Source organism: Panthera pardus, unplaced genomic scaffold, assembly GCF_024362965.1.
Source record: "Panthera pardus isolate Hobbes unplaced genomic scaffold, ASM2436296v1 HiC_scaffold_26, whole genome shotgun sequence".
Classification (NCBI taxonomy): domain Eukaryota; kingdom Metazoa; phylum Chordata; class Mammalia; order Carnivora; family Felidae; genus Panthera; species Panthera pardus.
The window spans coordinates 35,234,023-35,251,321 of record NW_026526832.1 but is presented as its reverse complement, the minus strand read 5'-3'; the positions used below and the strand labels follow the sequence as shown (position 1 = coordinate 35,251,321).

The 17,299-nt window shown below is 49.3% G+C and overlaps 1 long non-coding RNA gene and 1 pseudogene across 2 annotated transcripts; both read right to left on the bottom strand.

Moving 5' to 3' along the window:
* Window positions 1–3,228: 3,228 nt before the first annotated feature.
* On the bottom strand, window positions 3,229–7,169 carry LOC109268998 (uncharacterized). Of its 2 annotated transcripts, none has more exons than XR_008418129.1 (3): window positions 6,691–7,169; window positions 4,454–4,745; window positions 3,229–3,506 (listed from the first exon to the last, which is right to left on the bottom strand). It is a non-coding gene; the product is annotated as an uncharacterized LOC109268998 (long non-coding RNA). The 2 variants fall into 2 exon arrangements; XR_002080882.2 differs by having other exon boundaries at window positions 4,454–4,742.
* Window positions 7,170–12,186: 5,017 nt separating this feature from the next.
* On the bottom strand, window positions 12,187–12,258 carry LOC128773708 (U4 spliceosomal RNA; annotated as a pseudogene).
* Window positions 12,259–17,299: the final 5,041 nt, after the last annotated feature.

Sequence of the window (17,299 nt, the reverse complement as noted above, 5' to 3'; positions counted from 1 at the left end):
ACCCACGAGTTGCTTTAGTTCAGAGCTACTTGGAACTTCCCCTGACCTCAGTTTCCTTATCGATAAAATCAGTAGTTTGAACCAAGTATTAAATCCAAGTCCCAAGTCCCATTTGACGTGGTGCTTCTGTGAGCTTGTTAGCAAGAACCTAGCTTTGGAAGGACCTCGCCCTAAGTCTGCCCATCCCAGACTTTTCTTTCAACCAAAAGGAACGTAAAGAAATGGACACTTGTTCAGATATAAGGTAGGTACTGGCTGTGGGTGCTAGTCACAGAGTTCACAGTGTTTCTAAATGACTTCTGGTTGATCTGGAACCTGAGGCCTACCCAGGAGGCCATCTGCATTTTGAAGTTCCTTGAAAACTGTCCTATCTGAGGGTTGTATTCGAAATCTGCACTCAAGGAGCACTCTGTCCTAGGAAGGATGGGAGGTGATGAAGTTCACTGGGTAGTGAACAGGGGAGCGGCGTTCCTAACTGGACCGTGGACTCTGGAGGACAAAAGTGGAGACTGCACTCCGACTTTCTTGAGCCCACCTGGAAGTTGCTGGGAAAGGAAAGAAAAGGGAAGGGGGTCAAGCAATCAGACTCAGGAGCCAGGTGTTCTTCCCCTTGGTCCAAGTGTCACCCCAGAGGCCAGAGCAAGAAGCTCTGGTGGAAAGCTGTGCTGAGAGGTGACATCGTCTGTTCTGAAAAGACTGCTGGCCGTGGACCTTCAGGGCAAACTGTTGCCGACACTGCTCTCCAACCCTCGTACCTCAGGGGGACTTGCTGGCCTCCCCACCCAGGGGGTCTTTCCTGATCCCTCCTCCACCCCTTATATACCTTGTCCCTCCCATCCACCAGGCCTGCTCTCCTGGACGCCTTGTCACATCTCCACAGTTGCACTCATTTCATTGCAAAGTGATCGTGCATATTTCTGTCTCCCCTGTTGGAATGAGGTTCTTTGAGGCAGAGTGTGAATCTAATGCATCTCTGTGCTTTCAGTACTTAGTATAGCGCCTAGCACATAATTGGCACACAACGGAAGGTGACTGAAACACTGATTGAATGAGTGGATGAGTGAATGAATGAGCAAGCCTGGCAAGGCAGGGATGACTCAGGAATGCATTCACTCAATAAACATTTACTGAGGACCAACTCTGTCATTGGGCCAAAGGGACAGTGGAACACTCAGGGTGGCGCTGGCGGGAGACAGGATGTTCCCAGGCTTTGCCCTCCATTGAAAGGCTTTGCTGCCCCTCCGGGCACTCACTGGAGTATACTGCAGTCATCAGCTCTATGTCTGGTTCATTGTCCCGCTTGTAAAACCGCTCAGCGTGCAAGTGAACGCAGCAAGTGCTGATGTGGGCACCACTGGTCCCAAGGAGATGCTTTGGAAGGTAGAGCACGGGAATGATACGCTTCCCCGGGGAAAGGGCTAGAAGCCCCAGTGGATGGACACTGACCATCTTGGGGGGTGGGTGGCTGAGGTCTGTGTAAGGCCAGGTTATCCAGAGAGCTATGGTCCTGAGGGCACAATGTACAGAAGGAATAGAATTTGCAAAATCCAATTTTATAGCGTATCAAACCAGGAGAGCGAGAGCATGCCCCCCCCCCCACGTTCATGTGGCTCGTTAAGGAGTATGTATTTGGGGGCACCTGGGTGGCTCAGTAGGTTGAGCATCCGACTCTTGATTTTGGCTCAGGTCATGATCCCAGGTTGTGGGACAGAGCCCCGCATCAGGTTCATGCTGAACATGGAGTCTGCTTGAGATTCTGTCTCTCTCCTCTGTCCCTCTCCCCCACTCACAATCTCTCTCTCTCTCTCTCAAATAAATTAAAAAAAAAAAAAGAGCGTATGTATTTCTACTAATCCTAAAACCGAGTGACGCGAGGTGTAGGTCAGGGGTATGTGGGTGTGTCCGCATTCCCTGGGTAGAAATTCATAGCAAAATGGGCAGTGGCTTTCTGTTATTGGATGACTTCACCTGCTGTGAGGCTGATAAGTAAGAGTTGACAAGAAAGGCCACCGAGAGTGGAATGCATTTGTTAACAGAGGAGGCACGGGACCCACTCCCAGACCCCCGGGTAAGGCCCTGGCAGGGACCTCATCGAGTCACTTCACATCTCCGGGCCTTAGGTTTCTCGTGTCAAATAAGAGGGGACCCAGACACTAGTAATGGCATTGACAAAGCTAAGAACAGCAGCTTGCAGCTCCGTGGAGTCTATGACAGATCACTTCCCCGGACCTCTCTGTAGCCATGTGGGGGGTGGGGGCGGGGGTGTAACACAGGCCAAAGTAACAGTCGAATCCTACAGATGGGGCAAAAGACTCAAGTCATTTACCCAGGCTCCTACAGGGGTTGGTGGAGTTAACCCATGAGCTTGGGTCCACCGCCTCTTGGGACCTAGAAAAATTGCCAAGGCCTGGAAGAGCGAGCCCCAGAGGAGGGGGACACGGTAGAACCACATGGGAGGGGCAGGGAGCTCTTTCTACCCCCTCACATCAGTGTTCTGAGCATTTGCCTTCAAATCGTTAACTAGGGTGACACACAAGGCAGACACAGGGCTCAGAGAGTCTTTGATGTACGGAGTCTCACCGGGTGACGAGCAGGCCTGGGGGAGGGGAGGAAGTGGTGTTTTGGTGGCTTCATGTCATTCTTTTCCAAGACTAACAGGATGCTGTTCTCTTCAAACAAATCTGATGTCCTTGTACCCTCCTGCCCTTGATTTGGATCAGTGACAAAGACCGCTTTCCCCAAGGTGATCCGGACGTGTGGCTCTCCTTGCAAATTGTCCTTCCGAATCCCTTTGATGTGTGGGTCCTGGCTCCCTGGGCACATTTTCTCAGCTCAGTGGACTGTCAAGTCGCCTTCGAAGTAGTTTCTTCCAAAAGCGGCCTTTTTCAAGTAGTTTCTCAGCAAACACTTCAACATCAAGCGCGACTCACATTTGTGTGAAATGTCACTTCAGCTTCGGGCTGTTTTTGAGGCCAAAAGCAGTTTGGGGCTTATCATAACCTTAGTGTTGTGCCCTTTAGTGAGGTACGGCCCACCCCAAAGGCCAAAGAGACACAAATGTAGAAAACTGAAGTCGTATTTACTCACCCGCTCACGTGTGGGTTCATCCCACGAGCGCAGAGTGAGCTCTACTCTGTGCTGAGCTCTGCCGACAGAAGAATCAAGATGCTTGGAGAATGACTATAAAAGCAGACACCAGCAGGTTACCAGAGGTTAATGTTTGGGGAGGGTGTGCCAAGCTCATCAGGAGGCTCCAGAAGAGAAGGCTGGCGAAGGCTTGCGGGTGGACCCTGGAGGCAGGCGGAGGTTTCTTTCAGGCTCTATCTCTGGAGGATGGTGACTCATCCACAGCGTGCTGAAGAGACAAAACCTCATCTGTAACGTTTGCCGATTTCCTTGGTGTAAATACTCCCACCGAATCAGAGGCAGTCCCAAGTTACAGATGTGACACCACTCACAACAGCACACCCTTGTGTCCACCAGACGTGGGCAACGGACGTAAGTGCCTTCAACAGAATAGATTACAATGAAGGGGTAACAGTAAGATAATCAGGAAGTAATGAATCTCAATATTCATCTTTGTTTTTACTCTAGTTTATGTAACTATACATTGTTACAGCTTAACTTTTTTGAAGTTTATTTATTGTGAGAGAGAGAGAGAGCAAGGAAGGGGCAGAGAGAGAGAATCCTGAGGAGGTTCTACACTGTCAATACAGAGCCCGACGTGGGGCTCGAACTCCTGAACCACAAGATCATGACCCGAGATGAAATCAAGTCAGAAGCTTAACTGACTGAGCCACCCAGGCACCCTGTTACAGCTTAATTTTTAAGAACGGCTGTCCGTGTTTAATAACCAGCTCCCCAAATTCCAGAAAACCAGTCAGCCCTCCCGCTCACCGCAGGGTGATCCCTTCACTTCCCTCTACAACCTTGCAAGCTGCTCAGGCATCCTGGGTATTATACCATCCTTCTCCCCGCCTCCAAAGTAGCTCCTGCTTCTCCCACTTTACCCACCCATCGCCCACAGTGTAGCCATGGGAATCTTTCTAAAATGCAGCGTGACCCTGTCATCCCCCTGATAAAAACTCTTTGATGGTTCTCTATGGTTTTCACTTTCCTCCGTGATGCAGACCCCTTCTCCCTCTCCCGTGTCCCTGCCACCCTCACCTCCTCGGGCATCCTACGCTCCCGGCTCACCCCGTGGCTCCCCTGTTCCCCTGCCCCTGCTGCCTGCAGCCTCCCTCTCATTCTTCACACCCAGTTACACTGTCCTCCAGATCCCCACTCGGACATGACTTTCTGGGAAGACTCTCCCTGGCCGGCCACCCCTGAGAGGGTCCCGAGCCACGGAAGCACTTCCAAGTTGGGTTGGAACAATTTGGTCTGACCGCAGAGTTGATTGTGGGGCTCTGGTCCCCACTGTCTGGCTGTGACCCCGGGCTCTGCCACTTACCAGTTTTACCAGCTGGAGAGGTCCAGTTTGTCCATGGAGAGGTCACTTCACCTTCAGGGCCTCTTTCTTTCCTGCAAAGTAGGGTAAAACCAGCCCCTCCCTCGCAGGCTTAGTGCGAGCCTCCTACAATTCAGCACTACTGAGCATTTGCCGTAGACCCTGCCGGCAGGAAGGGCACCGAAGAGGTAACGAATACTGGCCCCGCTGTCTGCGTTCGCCCCCTGGGTCACCACGAGAGCTCAGGCTCCTTCCTCTTCCCGTGGCTGTTGGGACTTGCTAGGTGCTCACTCTGCTAAAACGAATAACCTGAAGAATGAATCAGTAGGAGAGGGGAAGGCTGGGTGTTCACCGCAGAGAGTAAATCGAGTGAGGAGGCCCAGGCTGACGCCCCATCAGTGGTGAAAACAGAAGCATCGGGACAGCCACGGGACCAGTCAAGACTGTCAGGATCTGGCTTTGACATTCTTTCCGAGGCACCCACATCCATTTCACCGCCCCGTATTAGCGCGTCTGTGTTGCTGTAACAAAACAGCACAGCCAGGCCAGCTCAAAGCAGGGGCATTTATTGTCTCACAGTTCGGGAAGCAGAAGTCCAAGACTACTGTCCAGCGGGATGGACGCTGGCGAGAGCTCTCTCCCTGTCTCTCTCGCTAGACAGCCGCCTTCTCGCTATCCTCACGTGACCTCTCCCAGGTGCTTCCACCCACAGAAGGCCCTGGCATATCCTCCTTTTCTCACAAGGACACTGATTCTATCGGATCACGGCCCCACCCTCATGACTTCAATTAACCTTGGTTACCTCCTCAGAGGCCCATCGCCAAATGCAACCACACTAGGAATTGGGCTTCCACACGAGAATCTGGCAGGGACACCAATCCTCAGTCCCTAGCACCTCCTTGCCCCTGAACACCGCCCTCCCACTCTGCACAGGGAGAAAAACCCGGCTGTCCCCGTATCCGTTCTCTGGGGACAGGCGTTCTGTCAGGATCCCAGGTAGACCAGCTGCTCCCAGCACCTCTGCTAATGACTGGCTAAGTGCGTCCGCTGTGTCTGGGCCCTGAGGGTTGGCTTTCCTAACTTGCCTCTAATATGCCTCCGCATATTCAGACTTTTCCAGCCAGTTCCATTCTGTCAAGTAATTATTTACAAATCAGATTCCCAGGGAATACCCGATCAGACAAGGCTGGTGTTACACACATAAATAACAATACGTTTTGTTTTTTTTTTTCAACAAAAGGCATACCGTTCTCCAAATGCTATTAGAAAACTCAGGGACCTGTCACCCATTCTTTCCATACTGACAGCATCTATCAGCCCCTCGACTCCCTGACCGGAGCTGGGGTTGTAGACAGCACAAGTGACAGAAAGCCGTGATCAGTGCTGTTGTCTCGGGCTCTCGTGAAACAATCATCCTTTCAAATCATCTTCTCCATTCAAAATACCCGGGCACTCGGTAAAAATAGGAAGCCTTTATTTGTGGTTTCATTAGAGCTGTAACAACTGCTTGTTGTAAAGCGTCTACTGTTTGTAGGAAGTGGCCTTCAGGCTACCATCAAATTCCCGGTCCCCTCTTCTCCCGTAACACAACGTCAGTGTTATTTGTGTCCAGCTGAAAAGACGACATTGCCCAGCCTCCCCGCAGCTAGGTGTGGCCCTCTGGGCTCCGGCCAAGGATGCGCAAGATGAAATGCGTGGAGGCGAAGGAAGGAGCGCTTCCGGAACAGCTGCTTAATAAAAGCAGAAGGGAGGGCAGCGGTGCCCCTTGTCCTCTGCCTCTTTCCTTCTCTCTGAGATACGGGTGTGATAGCGCGAACGCCCACACGTATCTTGACCATGAATGAACCATGGGATTTGAGCAAATCGTGCGCTGACCAGGATGGTGGAACAGCAGGACAGAAGGAGCCTGGGTCCCCGGTGACGTGGAGTGGCCGCCCCAGCCCCCGGCTGCACACGCCAGACTTCCTGGGTGAGAGAGAGAATCCCTATCTCCGTGTGGTCCACTGTGACATGGCGTGTTCTCTCCAGCCAAGCCGGATTCTAACCCACGCCCTACTTTACCCATGTCCTCTCCAGACAGCCAAGATGCATTCAAGGACCGTTTGCTGCATTTCTGTTCACTACCCCCCCAAAAGGCAATCGTGTCCCCTAAGGCTCCCAGTGTAGTTTAGGATTTAAAAATCAGTCCTGCCTTTATTCAAATCCAAGGCCACAGAACCCCATGCAGAATTGCCTCTCACCTGCTAGAAGTCCGTCAGTGTCAGGCTATCAGCCTTGGATGCTGTTTGCTCTTTCCCTTTTTCTGAAGACCTTGCCATAGAAAGCTGGAAGAGAGGTGACAGACAAGAGTGTGCGTGCATGTGCCTGTGTGTGCACACGTGGGTGCGTGCACGTGTGTATGTGTTGGTGTACTGTGTGCACATGTATGTTTGTGTGTGTGCACGTGTGTGTGCACATGAGCTGTCATGCATGCAAGGATGTTGGGAGGGAGAAAGGGAGATAGAAAATAGAAGACAAGCGTGAGACGCTGCAGATAAATGGAACTGAATTAACATTTCCTATCAAAAGCACCATGATTCTGATTAACATTTACATTTAGCCACTAACTCATCTGCACTTAAGGGTTGTTAAAACTCTAACCACCATGGCAAAAAAATTTAGTATAACAGCTCAACTTCATATAATTTTACGATTTTCAATAAAAACAAAATGTTAAGTATATAACTAAAAGTGATTGAGTTTTTATGTTTACGTAAGACTCTTCACATAAGCAGACTCACCAACCTATAAACTTCATTTTCAACACAGCTCCAAGTTTTGGTGTAAAATGGGTGATCCCCCCAATCTCAGGAGACATCTATTCAATTCTAGGAAACCCCCAAATAATTACGAATCTCCCAGAAGAGAAGGAAGTCATTTTTATATTCCTTGGATGGTACATATCACTAAACTCACATATGTTGAATAAGAATCATATAAAAATAATATGGCATCGCAAGAATGAGACCCACTAACACACTGAGTAGCTCTGAGTTAGTAATCAACGAGATCACACATTTTACACTGAAATTCTGCAATATTTTTCAAGAGTGTGCTAATGGCCTCTGCCTGTGAGAATACCAGGCCCACGTTCCTTTTTCCAAAAACCGAAATGACAATAATTAAACCAGGCAGCTGCTGCCCCCAATAATATGACAACCTCTCCCCGCTCCCTGGAATTTGCTGGAATCACCCTGCTCGAGCTCATCTCATGCGAGTTAGCTCTTTGCTCCCTGTGCCCCAGCAATCTGGGTGAGTTTCCCATCTATTAGCTGAATTATTCAGATGTTTTCCCACAATGGCACTAAGCAGTGCTCATATAACTAGTTTCTAAATCAACAGTGAATTACACTATTGACAATCTGAGCAGATTAATTAAGAAATCTGTCAGGAATGACACTATGAGAGCTGGCTCCTTTTCAAGTCCGATCTTCAGTCTTCGAGATAGAATCATACCTGAAGCAATTTCAGAAGGGCAAGCTGCAAGACGAAATCTGGGGTAGGGGGACAGCCCCCGTGGGCTGCCAGGGAGATCCCCGAGGGAATGGGGGCAGTATGCAACGCGTATGCTCGCGCGCGCGCACACACACACACACACACACACACACACACACACACACCACGGGGTTACTGGCTGGCTTACATCTACTAACGAGCAAGGCTGAAAAAAATGTTCTGTGCAGAGTAAAGTGCATGGATGTATTGCTGTTATCCCAGGCACAGACTCTGGTGACAGGAAACATCACAAATATGCCAGAAGAAGCTGCTTCACCTTTTGGGCTTTTGAATGCCAGTGTTGTGACATTTGGGGTCTCAATCTCCAAAAAATAAGCAGCCTGGGACACTCCCTTTGGTACTCTGCTATGAGAAGGCAATTTCTCTATCCATCTAGTTTTTTCCCCTTTAAAATAAAAGTTTTGTTGATTTCCCGGTCCTGCATCAAAACCCAGCATAAAATGCAAATAAATTACTTAAATACGAGATCAGAATATCATAGTATTCTGCTGCTGTACTTGATTTAATTGATTTAATTCAAAAAAGTTTGAAAAGCTACTAGATCAGTCACAGTACATTTGCACGTTATGATAGATAACACGTAGGATCTGGAGTCCTAGATTCACCTCTGAGCCCAGTCAGAGGATCTGGGTGGCCTTGAGCCTGTCACTTCTCCCACAGAGCTCAGTGTTTTTACCTGTAGCGACACCTGCTCCCCGAGTGGCAGTGAGGACCAAGAGAGAAAATGCGTGTGAAGGAGGAGATGGCCAATACCTCAAGCACACGTGTTACCTGAACACATCTTCAGGGGCTCGCCTCAATTCATATTCACAGCACATTCCCTTTGGTTTAAGAGTGAGAACACTGAGGCTCATGGTTGTTAAGTAAATACTCCAAAAGTGAAAAAAAAAAAGGCTGGACCCCCACCCACACCCCAGTCGTTGGGCTCCCACACTGAGGCCGGGTGCCCCAGGCAAGTGGGTTGGAGCTGAGTTCCTTCCAGTGAACCAGAGTTCTCAGAGAGGGTGGGAGGGGGCATGGTGTGGGCACCAGGCTAGGAAGGAGGATATTCCAGAGCCTCCCCTAAGGAGGAAGGTACGGGAATCAGGGGGAGACATACAGGTGCACAGCGTCTGGGGAACCAGTGAGTACTAGCGGACCCAGTCCATGCCTACAGCCAACGAGGTAGGCAGAGGCAGTGGTCATGACAATAATACCAATCTCGGGGATTAACACTTAATGGAGGATGAGCGCTGGTTGGGCACCATTCAAGGTGTTGATCCCACGCTTCTATCACCATGTGACAGATGAAGATAGGCTCAGAGAGGTTAAGTGACTTGAAATTGGTTGTGAAGTGGACTTGGAGAGTCTGAGGAATGAAGAGGGAACATTCCAACTTCTCAGCTCTCTCCAAGAAGCCCTCCCCACCCAGAAAGCAGCCTTGGGACAGCCTGAGACACCATCAGGGGACAGCGACACATGAGCGGTAAGCCTGACAATAACTGAGGCTGTCAAATGGGGTGGGAAGCCCGTTTTCCTGAGATGTTGCAAAAGCAATTCCTACATTTTGTCTGACCTCCAGATTCTGTGATTCCATGAGGCTCAGGACTGGGTCAGCTTTGTGACCTGGTGTCCTCCAAAATCCTGATTGGTCACATCCAACCATCTGAAAAAACCTAGGACAAAGAAGGATGGAGTTCACACACACACACACACACACACGCACACACACACACACACACGAGAAACGGTTAATATGTGTTAGTTTTGCAGGGCTGGATTCCAGGAGTAGGGTGGTTACTATTTTTTCCTTATATTCCACTATATTTTCAAATTTTCTACAATGGCCACTTGTTACTTTGACAATCAGAAAACTAATCACTTAAAACAAAAATAATGTGTAACTACAAATGGCTAACAGAAAACTATGGCTTCCGGAAGCCTAGAGATGGAAATGTGAAGCTTAGCGGGAAAAGCACAGAATTAGCAGGTCACAGCCTGTCATGTCTTAACCATTATACTTTGGGCAAGTCATTTAAGCTCTCCAGATTTCATTTCATCGTTAACAAAATGGAGTTACAACATTTTCTCAATAATTTTACTGGCTTTCTAAAAGGGTCCAACCAATTGTGTATTTAAGGTATTTTGTGTAATGTGAAGTCATCCTTCTTATCATTACTCTTGTCAATACTGTAGTATTGGTATTAGTATTGGCATTATTGATGTAGAGGTAAGAACTCAAGGACAAAATTTTTCTCAAAAAACTAAAAATAGAACTACCCTAAGACCCAGCAATTGCACTACTAGGCATTCATCCAAGGGATACAGGTGTGCTGTTTAGAAGAGACACATGCACCCCAATATTTATAGCAGCGCTATCAACAATAGCCAAAGTATGGAAAGAGCCCAGATGTCCATCGATGGATGAATGGATAAGGAAGATAGGGTATATATATATATATATATATATATATATATATATATATACAGTGGAGTTTTACTCAGCAGTCAAAAAGAATGGAATCTTGCCATTTGCAACTAGATGGATGGAAATGGAGGGTATTATGCTAAGTGAAATTAATCAGTCAGAGAAAGACAAATATCATATGATTTCACTCCTATGAGGACTTTAAGAGACAAAACAGATGAACATAAGGGAAGGGAAACAAAAATAATATAAAAACAGGGAGGGGGACAAAACAGAAGAGACTCTTCAATATGGAGAAAAAACAGAGGGTTGCTGGAGGGGTTGTGGAAGGGGGGATGGGCTAAATGGGCAAGGAGCACTAAGGAATCTATTCCTGAAATCATTGTTGCAGTAGATGCTAACTAACTTGGATGTAAATTAAAAAATAAAAATAAAATTTAAAAAAAAGAACATAATTTTTCTTTCTATGAAAACATTAACATGGATGATATCCATTCTTTTAGGACTTTTATATCAGAAATGAAAATAAAGTGGGCCCCTTTTATTTGTTTGAGTTTTATTAACATTAATTAGCTTATTGATGTAGATTCCATGGCTTTAAAACCTATCAGTTAAACTGAAAGTTCACCCAGGGATCTGAAGGGAAACAAAATTTTCTTCTTACATCATTCTTCCCGGTTTTAAGATGACAAACTGTAAATCTTTAGCCCAGATGGGAAGGTCCTCCTGCAGGAACACAGCTTGCTGTTGAGGATGGCTTTCCCATGGCAGTTGCCCTTGGTCCTGGCGCTTCCTTTGATCTAACTAAAAAATATTCCCCCTTAGTAAGTATAACCCTTTGCAGAAAAACTACAAAATGATCATTTAAAATAATTATGAGCTTGTTGTGTTAAATATCATTTACACATAGATCTGCAGTATAAAATACTCTGCAAACCTACACTCCAAATTAAAACAAAATATATCGTGCAGACTCTTTTTAATTTATGACCAAAAAAAAATGCAGTTGTAGTGGTGGAATCTTCCCATTTTATTTGATTCCGTAAATGAAAACAAGAGATTTGTCATTAAGTGTTATTGATGATACCCACAGTGTTCGTATGTTTGTCAATTTCATTAACCTTTCAAATTAGGTATTCATAATGTGTTAATTACAGCATAACACATCATTACATTACTCAATGTAATTCCATGGATATTATGTATAGTTGATCATGTTAGAATCTCTTGTCTTTACAGCTGTTAGAAAACATTATACTTTCCAAGATCATTAGGGATGTGTGAATACCAAACAGCTAAATCTACAGCTCAAATAATGGTCCCTGCTTGGCCTTGAATTCTGATCAGGGCATGACTAGACAGTTTCCACTGATGAAGAGCTAAGCTCCCTGGAATGTTTTATATAGGAACTGGAGAGACACAAAGCTGACGGAGAGCTCGAGAATTTGTTTAATTAAATTCTTTGCCTTCAGACGGGCAGTGACAAATTGAATTATAGCTTAGCAAATAGTCACTCCCCCATGCCCTTGGAAGAAAGCATGCTTTCCTACCCCGCGTACGATGGGATTGGCCAGGTGCTTGTTCTGCCAATGGGATGTGCCCCAGCATGAGTAGAACGTGGCCCAGATGGCCACTCCCCATTTAGTAGGGGCCCCAGAATCCCAGAGCAGGACAGCCTCCAAGGCACCCCCCATTCCAAACCCTCACCTACACGTGAGGGAGCGTAAATCCAGCAGCTGAAGGGATGCACTTGGGAACAGCCTAGAATGACATCCATATTTTCTATTAGCAATAATCGCGCCTCGGATAAACCTCATTGGCTTCGATACTGCCACCGCGCAAAGCTAACACCCGTACTTTTCTACTCCCAGCCCCTTGCTTTGCCTTGAGGCGAAGTTTCAGAAGGTAAACACAATCAGCTTAATAAAAACAAACGAGCGGGTGTCTCGCATCTGGGTTGGAAGATGCAGGAAGTAGAGATTTATTTACCCGTCCAGAGTCCCTAAGTGATCAAGTCCTCTCCGGCATGCTGTCCTTGCCGTGGAGGGACAGTCTCCTAAGGAATTATCAGGTGCTCCTTGTCTTTGAACCAAGAGCCAGCAGGCAGCACAGGGCCCTACAAGGCTTTTATCTTGTTTCTCCCACCGGTGATTTGGTTCATCGCTGACAGATGCTGCCCGTGTTTGTTCCTTCACTCTTCATGAAAAATACAGAAGCACCTCGCGTTGACGGAGCAGCCTCGGTGCTTTCACTACCTGGTGACTTGCTCGAACTCTGCCCGCCCGCCGGCCGTTCTGTCTCGGCGAACGCGCACTAATTGAAACTCCTCTCTCTGCTCTTTTCCATGCACGTTACCTCCGATCTTGATGACCCCTTGAGATCTTCACTTCGATCCCCCTTTTACAGATGAGGAAGTGGAAGATCAGAAATGCACTTTCCCAGGGTCCCAAGTCACCAAATCTCGGAACCAAAACCCAAATCCAGATCTATCTTCAAAACATTTCTCCTTTGGGCCAAAGCACACTTTCTTTAATGAAAGAGAGAAAAAAACAAAACAAAACAAAACAAAAACCCACCACACTTCCCAATAACGGATCAGCAATCCCAAGGAGGAATTTTCTGGAGATGAACCCAGCTGGTGTTACTTCTGAAATCCACGAATACCAGAGGGAAGCTGGTAAATTACAAGGGGGAATTTCATCTGCACTTTACTTAGCGTTATGGTATCACTTATGCTAATACAGACCTTCCACATTTCCTCTAAAATACAAATCAGAAGGCCCTTTGTAATACCTGAAAATCACCCGGGGCTTTGTCTTCCCATTTCCTGGTCCTTAAAGCACCCCTCTCCCCCACGGCTGCCTGAAAGGTCTCTTTTTGTTATGGCGGTTTCGTAAGAGGCCAAATCTCAGACAGCTATTGAAAGGCTGAGTTAGACAAACAACGCCCGTGAAGTTTAAAAATAAAAAACTAGGTCAAGCCCGAGATGTTATCATCGCTGCCAGTGAAAGCAGTTTCCTCGCAGCTGGCAGAGGAGGTGGCATGGACGCCATGCTACGTTTGCAGACCTCAGACCTCGGCCAAGCTCGGCCTGGCGGTAATCAGGGGTGGGCATTTAGTTAATGACGGCCGAGTGCTCTAAAAATCAGAGCGTCATAACCCCAACAACTGTCGGGAGTGCCCTGATGCCCCCTGATGGCTGCCACCACTGAGCAGTGGAAGGACCCGACCAGTGCCGTCCCAAAGGAGCTAACAACGGCGGCCGCAACCTCACGCTGTCCTTGCATCTCACCCCAGGTGACCACACGTGTGAGAGGGTGGAAGAAGCCACCTTTTGCATCAATTCGAAAAGAAAGACTAATAACAGTCATGCTTCTACTGCTTGGTGACAGGACGGTGTTTCTCTCGGCCCAGGTGAATGGCGGGGCTTGACCACCCCAGTCATACCTGTCAGCAGGTGTCAGCCAGACTCTTTCAGGGCTGCCCTTCTCATGGCCCCTCACCGTCCAACCATAGGGGACACGGACTCTCAGAGGGGAGACGTGTCTGTGTCCTCAAGAGAGGCACTGCAGGGACACCTGGCTGGCTCAGTCAAACTCCGACTCTTGGTTTTGGCTCAGGTCGTGATCTCACAGTTCGTGAGTTCGGGAGCCCCGCGTTGGACTCTGTGCTGGTGGTGTGGAGCCTTCCTGGGATTCTCTCTGCCTTTCTCTGCCCCTCCCCTGCTTGCACACACACTGTCTCTCTCTGTCTCTCTGTCTCTCTCTCTCTCTCAAAATAAATAAATAAATAAACCTTAAAGAGAGAGAGAGAGGCACTGCAGACAAGTCCGTCAGCCTGACCTCAGGGCAGGGCCTCAGCTGCTCTCCAAGCTGGGCAGTGACCGCAGCCCTCCCGCATCGGCAGAGCCAGGCCTCCTGGGTCTTGCGCTCCATGGAAATGTCTCTCAGAGCTGGGCTGTTCTCTTCACACCTTCAAACGGAGCCAAATTCTGTTTGTCAGTTTTCTCTTCTTGTTTTGCTCATTAGGAAAGGCCTGCTGTACATGGTAACACCTGCCATGAGCTTGCTTCTTCGCAGCTTCCAGCCCTCATACCTTCCCCTCCTGGTGGAGCCCATTCACTGTGGCTTAACACCTGCCCTTTCCTCCTTGCGCCCCCAAGGCCAGCCTGGAAGGCTTGTGGAGAAAGGAAAGGGCAGGTACCTTGGGCCTAAGGGAAGAATGGGAATGTTCTTCAGTGCCGTGTACAGGAAAGAATAGAGGCTGTGGCATCAGACGGACCTGAGCACAACTTCTGACTCAACACGTTTGCCCCCTGGCTCATCTTAAGCCTCAGTTTCCTCACTACAAAGTGCCAAACGGTTAAACGAAGAGGTTTGGGTGAAGTTCTGGGTGTGAGGAAAACACTCAACAAATGGTAACAATTATCAAATATTTGAAGAGCCGGCAGGTCATCGAGGCTAAGACTTGACCAAGAGGGTAGCTCATAATGTTAACTACCATGTTTTTTTTCATTTTTTTCATTATTTCATTTAATCTGTTCAACAGTCCTGTGGCATACATGTTGGCATTATCCTCATCTTGCAAAAGCTGATGCTGAGGTCCAGAGAGGCCGAGTAACCTTCCCGAGGCCACACAGTAAGTGCTGTGATACAAGCACAGACAGACAGGCTGACTGCAGCGGTCACTTTCCCAAGTGCTGTGATACGTTGACCGCTCCGGTCAAGCTCGTGAGTCGGGATTTCCAGCCAAGTGCCTATCGCTCTATGATTCATTTTTGGTTTGTTTTGTTTTTTCCTCCAGGGAAGCTGGAACAGAAGAAACTTTACAAAGGGACATGAAAGCTGGAGCAGAAGGCCGGGAGCAGCCATCTGAAGGGGACACGTCTGCAGACTGAGGAAACCCGGCCCCAGATGGCTACCTCGAGGCCTTACTTAGCTCAGGTTGTCTAGGAGGTAGAAACTGAGGCCAGGCTTAGATCGCCTGGTTTACCGGAAGGTACAGTCCAGGACAGGCACAGAGAGGGGGCGGGAAAATAAGGGAGGGAAGGATACACAGCAGAACGGAGCTGCATTTTGCTCCACTGGCCACCAAGAGACAGTAAGTGTCCCCGTGCCACATGGGACATCTGGAAACAGCTGCCCCGAAAAGCCCTGCCATAAGCTGACACACACAGAGGGGAAAGGTTGAGAACATGCGGCCAGCACCCCGCCACCTCCTGCACCTGCTCACCAACACCCCACAAGCAGTAAACACCTATACTTCTTAGGAGTCGCCTCTCCCGGTAGCCTCGAAGCCTGGACCTTCAAAGCCTGGACAAGGAGACACAATGGTACGAGCCTCCGTGCCTGGTGCCCTCACCCTGCTGGGGATGAGGGGCTCAGGGAGGCCAGAAGCTGCCCACGTGCTTCGTGAGTAAGAGCCTGGAGATCCAGGGGACGAGTGAGGCCTAGGGACTCAAAAGGCAGGGCAAACTGCCTCTGACTCAGGGCCCTGGGGTCCCTCGGAGAAGTCACTGCAGACAGGGAGGCTGTGACATGCCTCAGTCTTGGGCTAATTTGCAAGTCTGGAGGGAGGGCCCCGTCCAAGTTGTCCAGGGCCACCTTTGCCCCCAGAGCTAGGGCGCTAGACCATCAGAGCAGGCTGGGTTGTTGACATTCTCGAGACCGAGCAAAACCCAGAGCCCAGGCCGGCGCCATAGTGCCGAACTGGAACCATCCTGACCCTGGTTGGGGAAGGCCAACAGAGAAGGGGGTTCTGGGCCTGCACCTGTCCCTTCCTTCACTCGGCCGCATGCTTCTGGCTGAGGCCTTGAACCCCTTCTGGGCGGAAACGGTCCCAACCAGGCCTTTCCGGCCTCTGGAACCTCCACTTCCTCTCTGAGGTGGAGTGAGGACTTAGGCTGGTCTGACCGGGGCTGGTGTGCAAATCACGAGCAGGTGATGTCAGGGAAGGTGCCTTGCAGGGCTATTCTTAGGGCGCAGGAGAGCCGGCTGGGCCCTGGAGGCCGCAGAGCAGGGAGCAGCTTTTACCACACTGGCCTAAAACCTGGCCCAACACGTCCTGTGTGAGGGAAACAGAGGCCAGCCCTTCTGTGGGCTCCTTCCTCTCCCGGGGCCTATCATGTGTCACAGCCGTAAGGAGGGGGCATTCTTTGACCAGTGTAGCCCCTACCTTGGTCCTGCGGTATGGAGGCCCCCGTTCTGATATCCCCCGCTGCTCCTTTCTCCAAGGGGGCGGGAGTCTGTGGGACCAGGACATGTCCCTTGGGGGACAGGACACCACTTACACTATATTTGGGGTATACCCAGGACCCCAGAATCCCTGGCCCAGGTATCACCCAGCCACTTTCCAGGGCCTGTGCTGCCCCTTCCCTGGTCTTCTGTCCTCCTCCAGAAAACCCACTGTGATGTGTCTACCCCTGAATCCGGGCAGGGGGACCACGGTCGCCATTGCAGGTGGTGACTGAGGGGCTGGGTACTCGGTCTGGAGAGTGCACACTCGACAGGAGGCCCCCAGCAGGTGGAGTGAGGTCCAGGAGGCACTGTGAGAGGCGATGCGTGGGGAGGGAGAAGGGTTCTGGGCAGCTGGGGCTGGAAGCCAGCTCTCCCTCTGCTGCCGCGAGCTGGACGAGGCCTCAAGGAATGTGAATTGCACATTTGAAGCTGGCCACCCCGGTCAAGATAAGGAGGAAGGTAAGGAGGCACTGCATGCAACAATTTGTAAGCTAAATGCACAATTTTAAATGTTAAGATCTTTAATACCCGGGCTCCCAGTAGAACCCTCCCCCTGGGTGCCTGTGGATTTTCAAGGACGTGTCCCCCTTTCACTCAACCTCTTTCATTCATCCATGGAGGCAGGAGCATGGTGAGGCAGGCGAGAGAGAG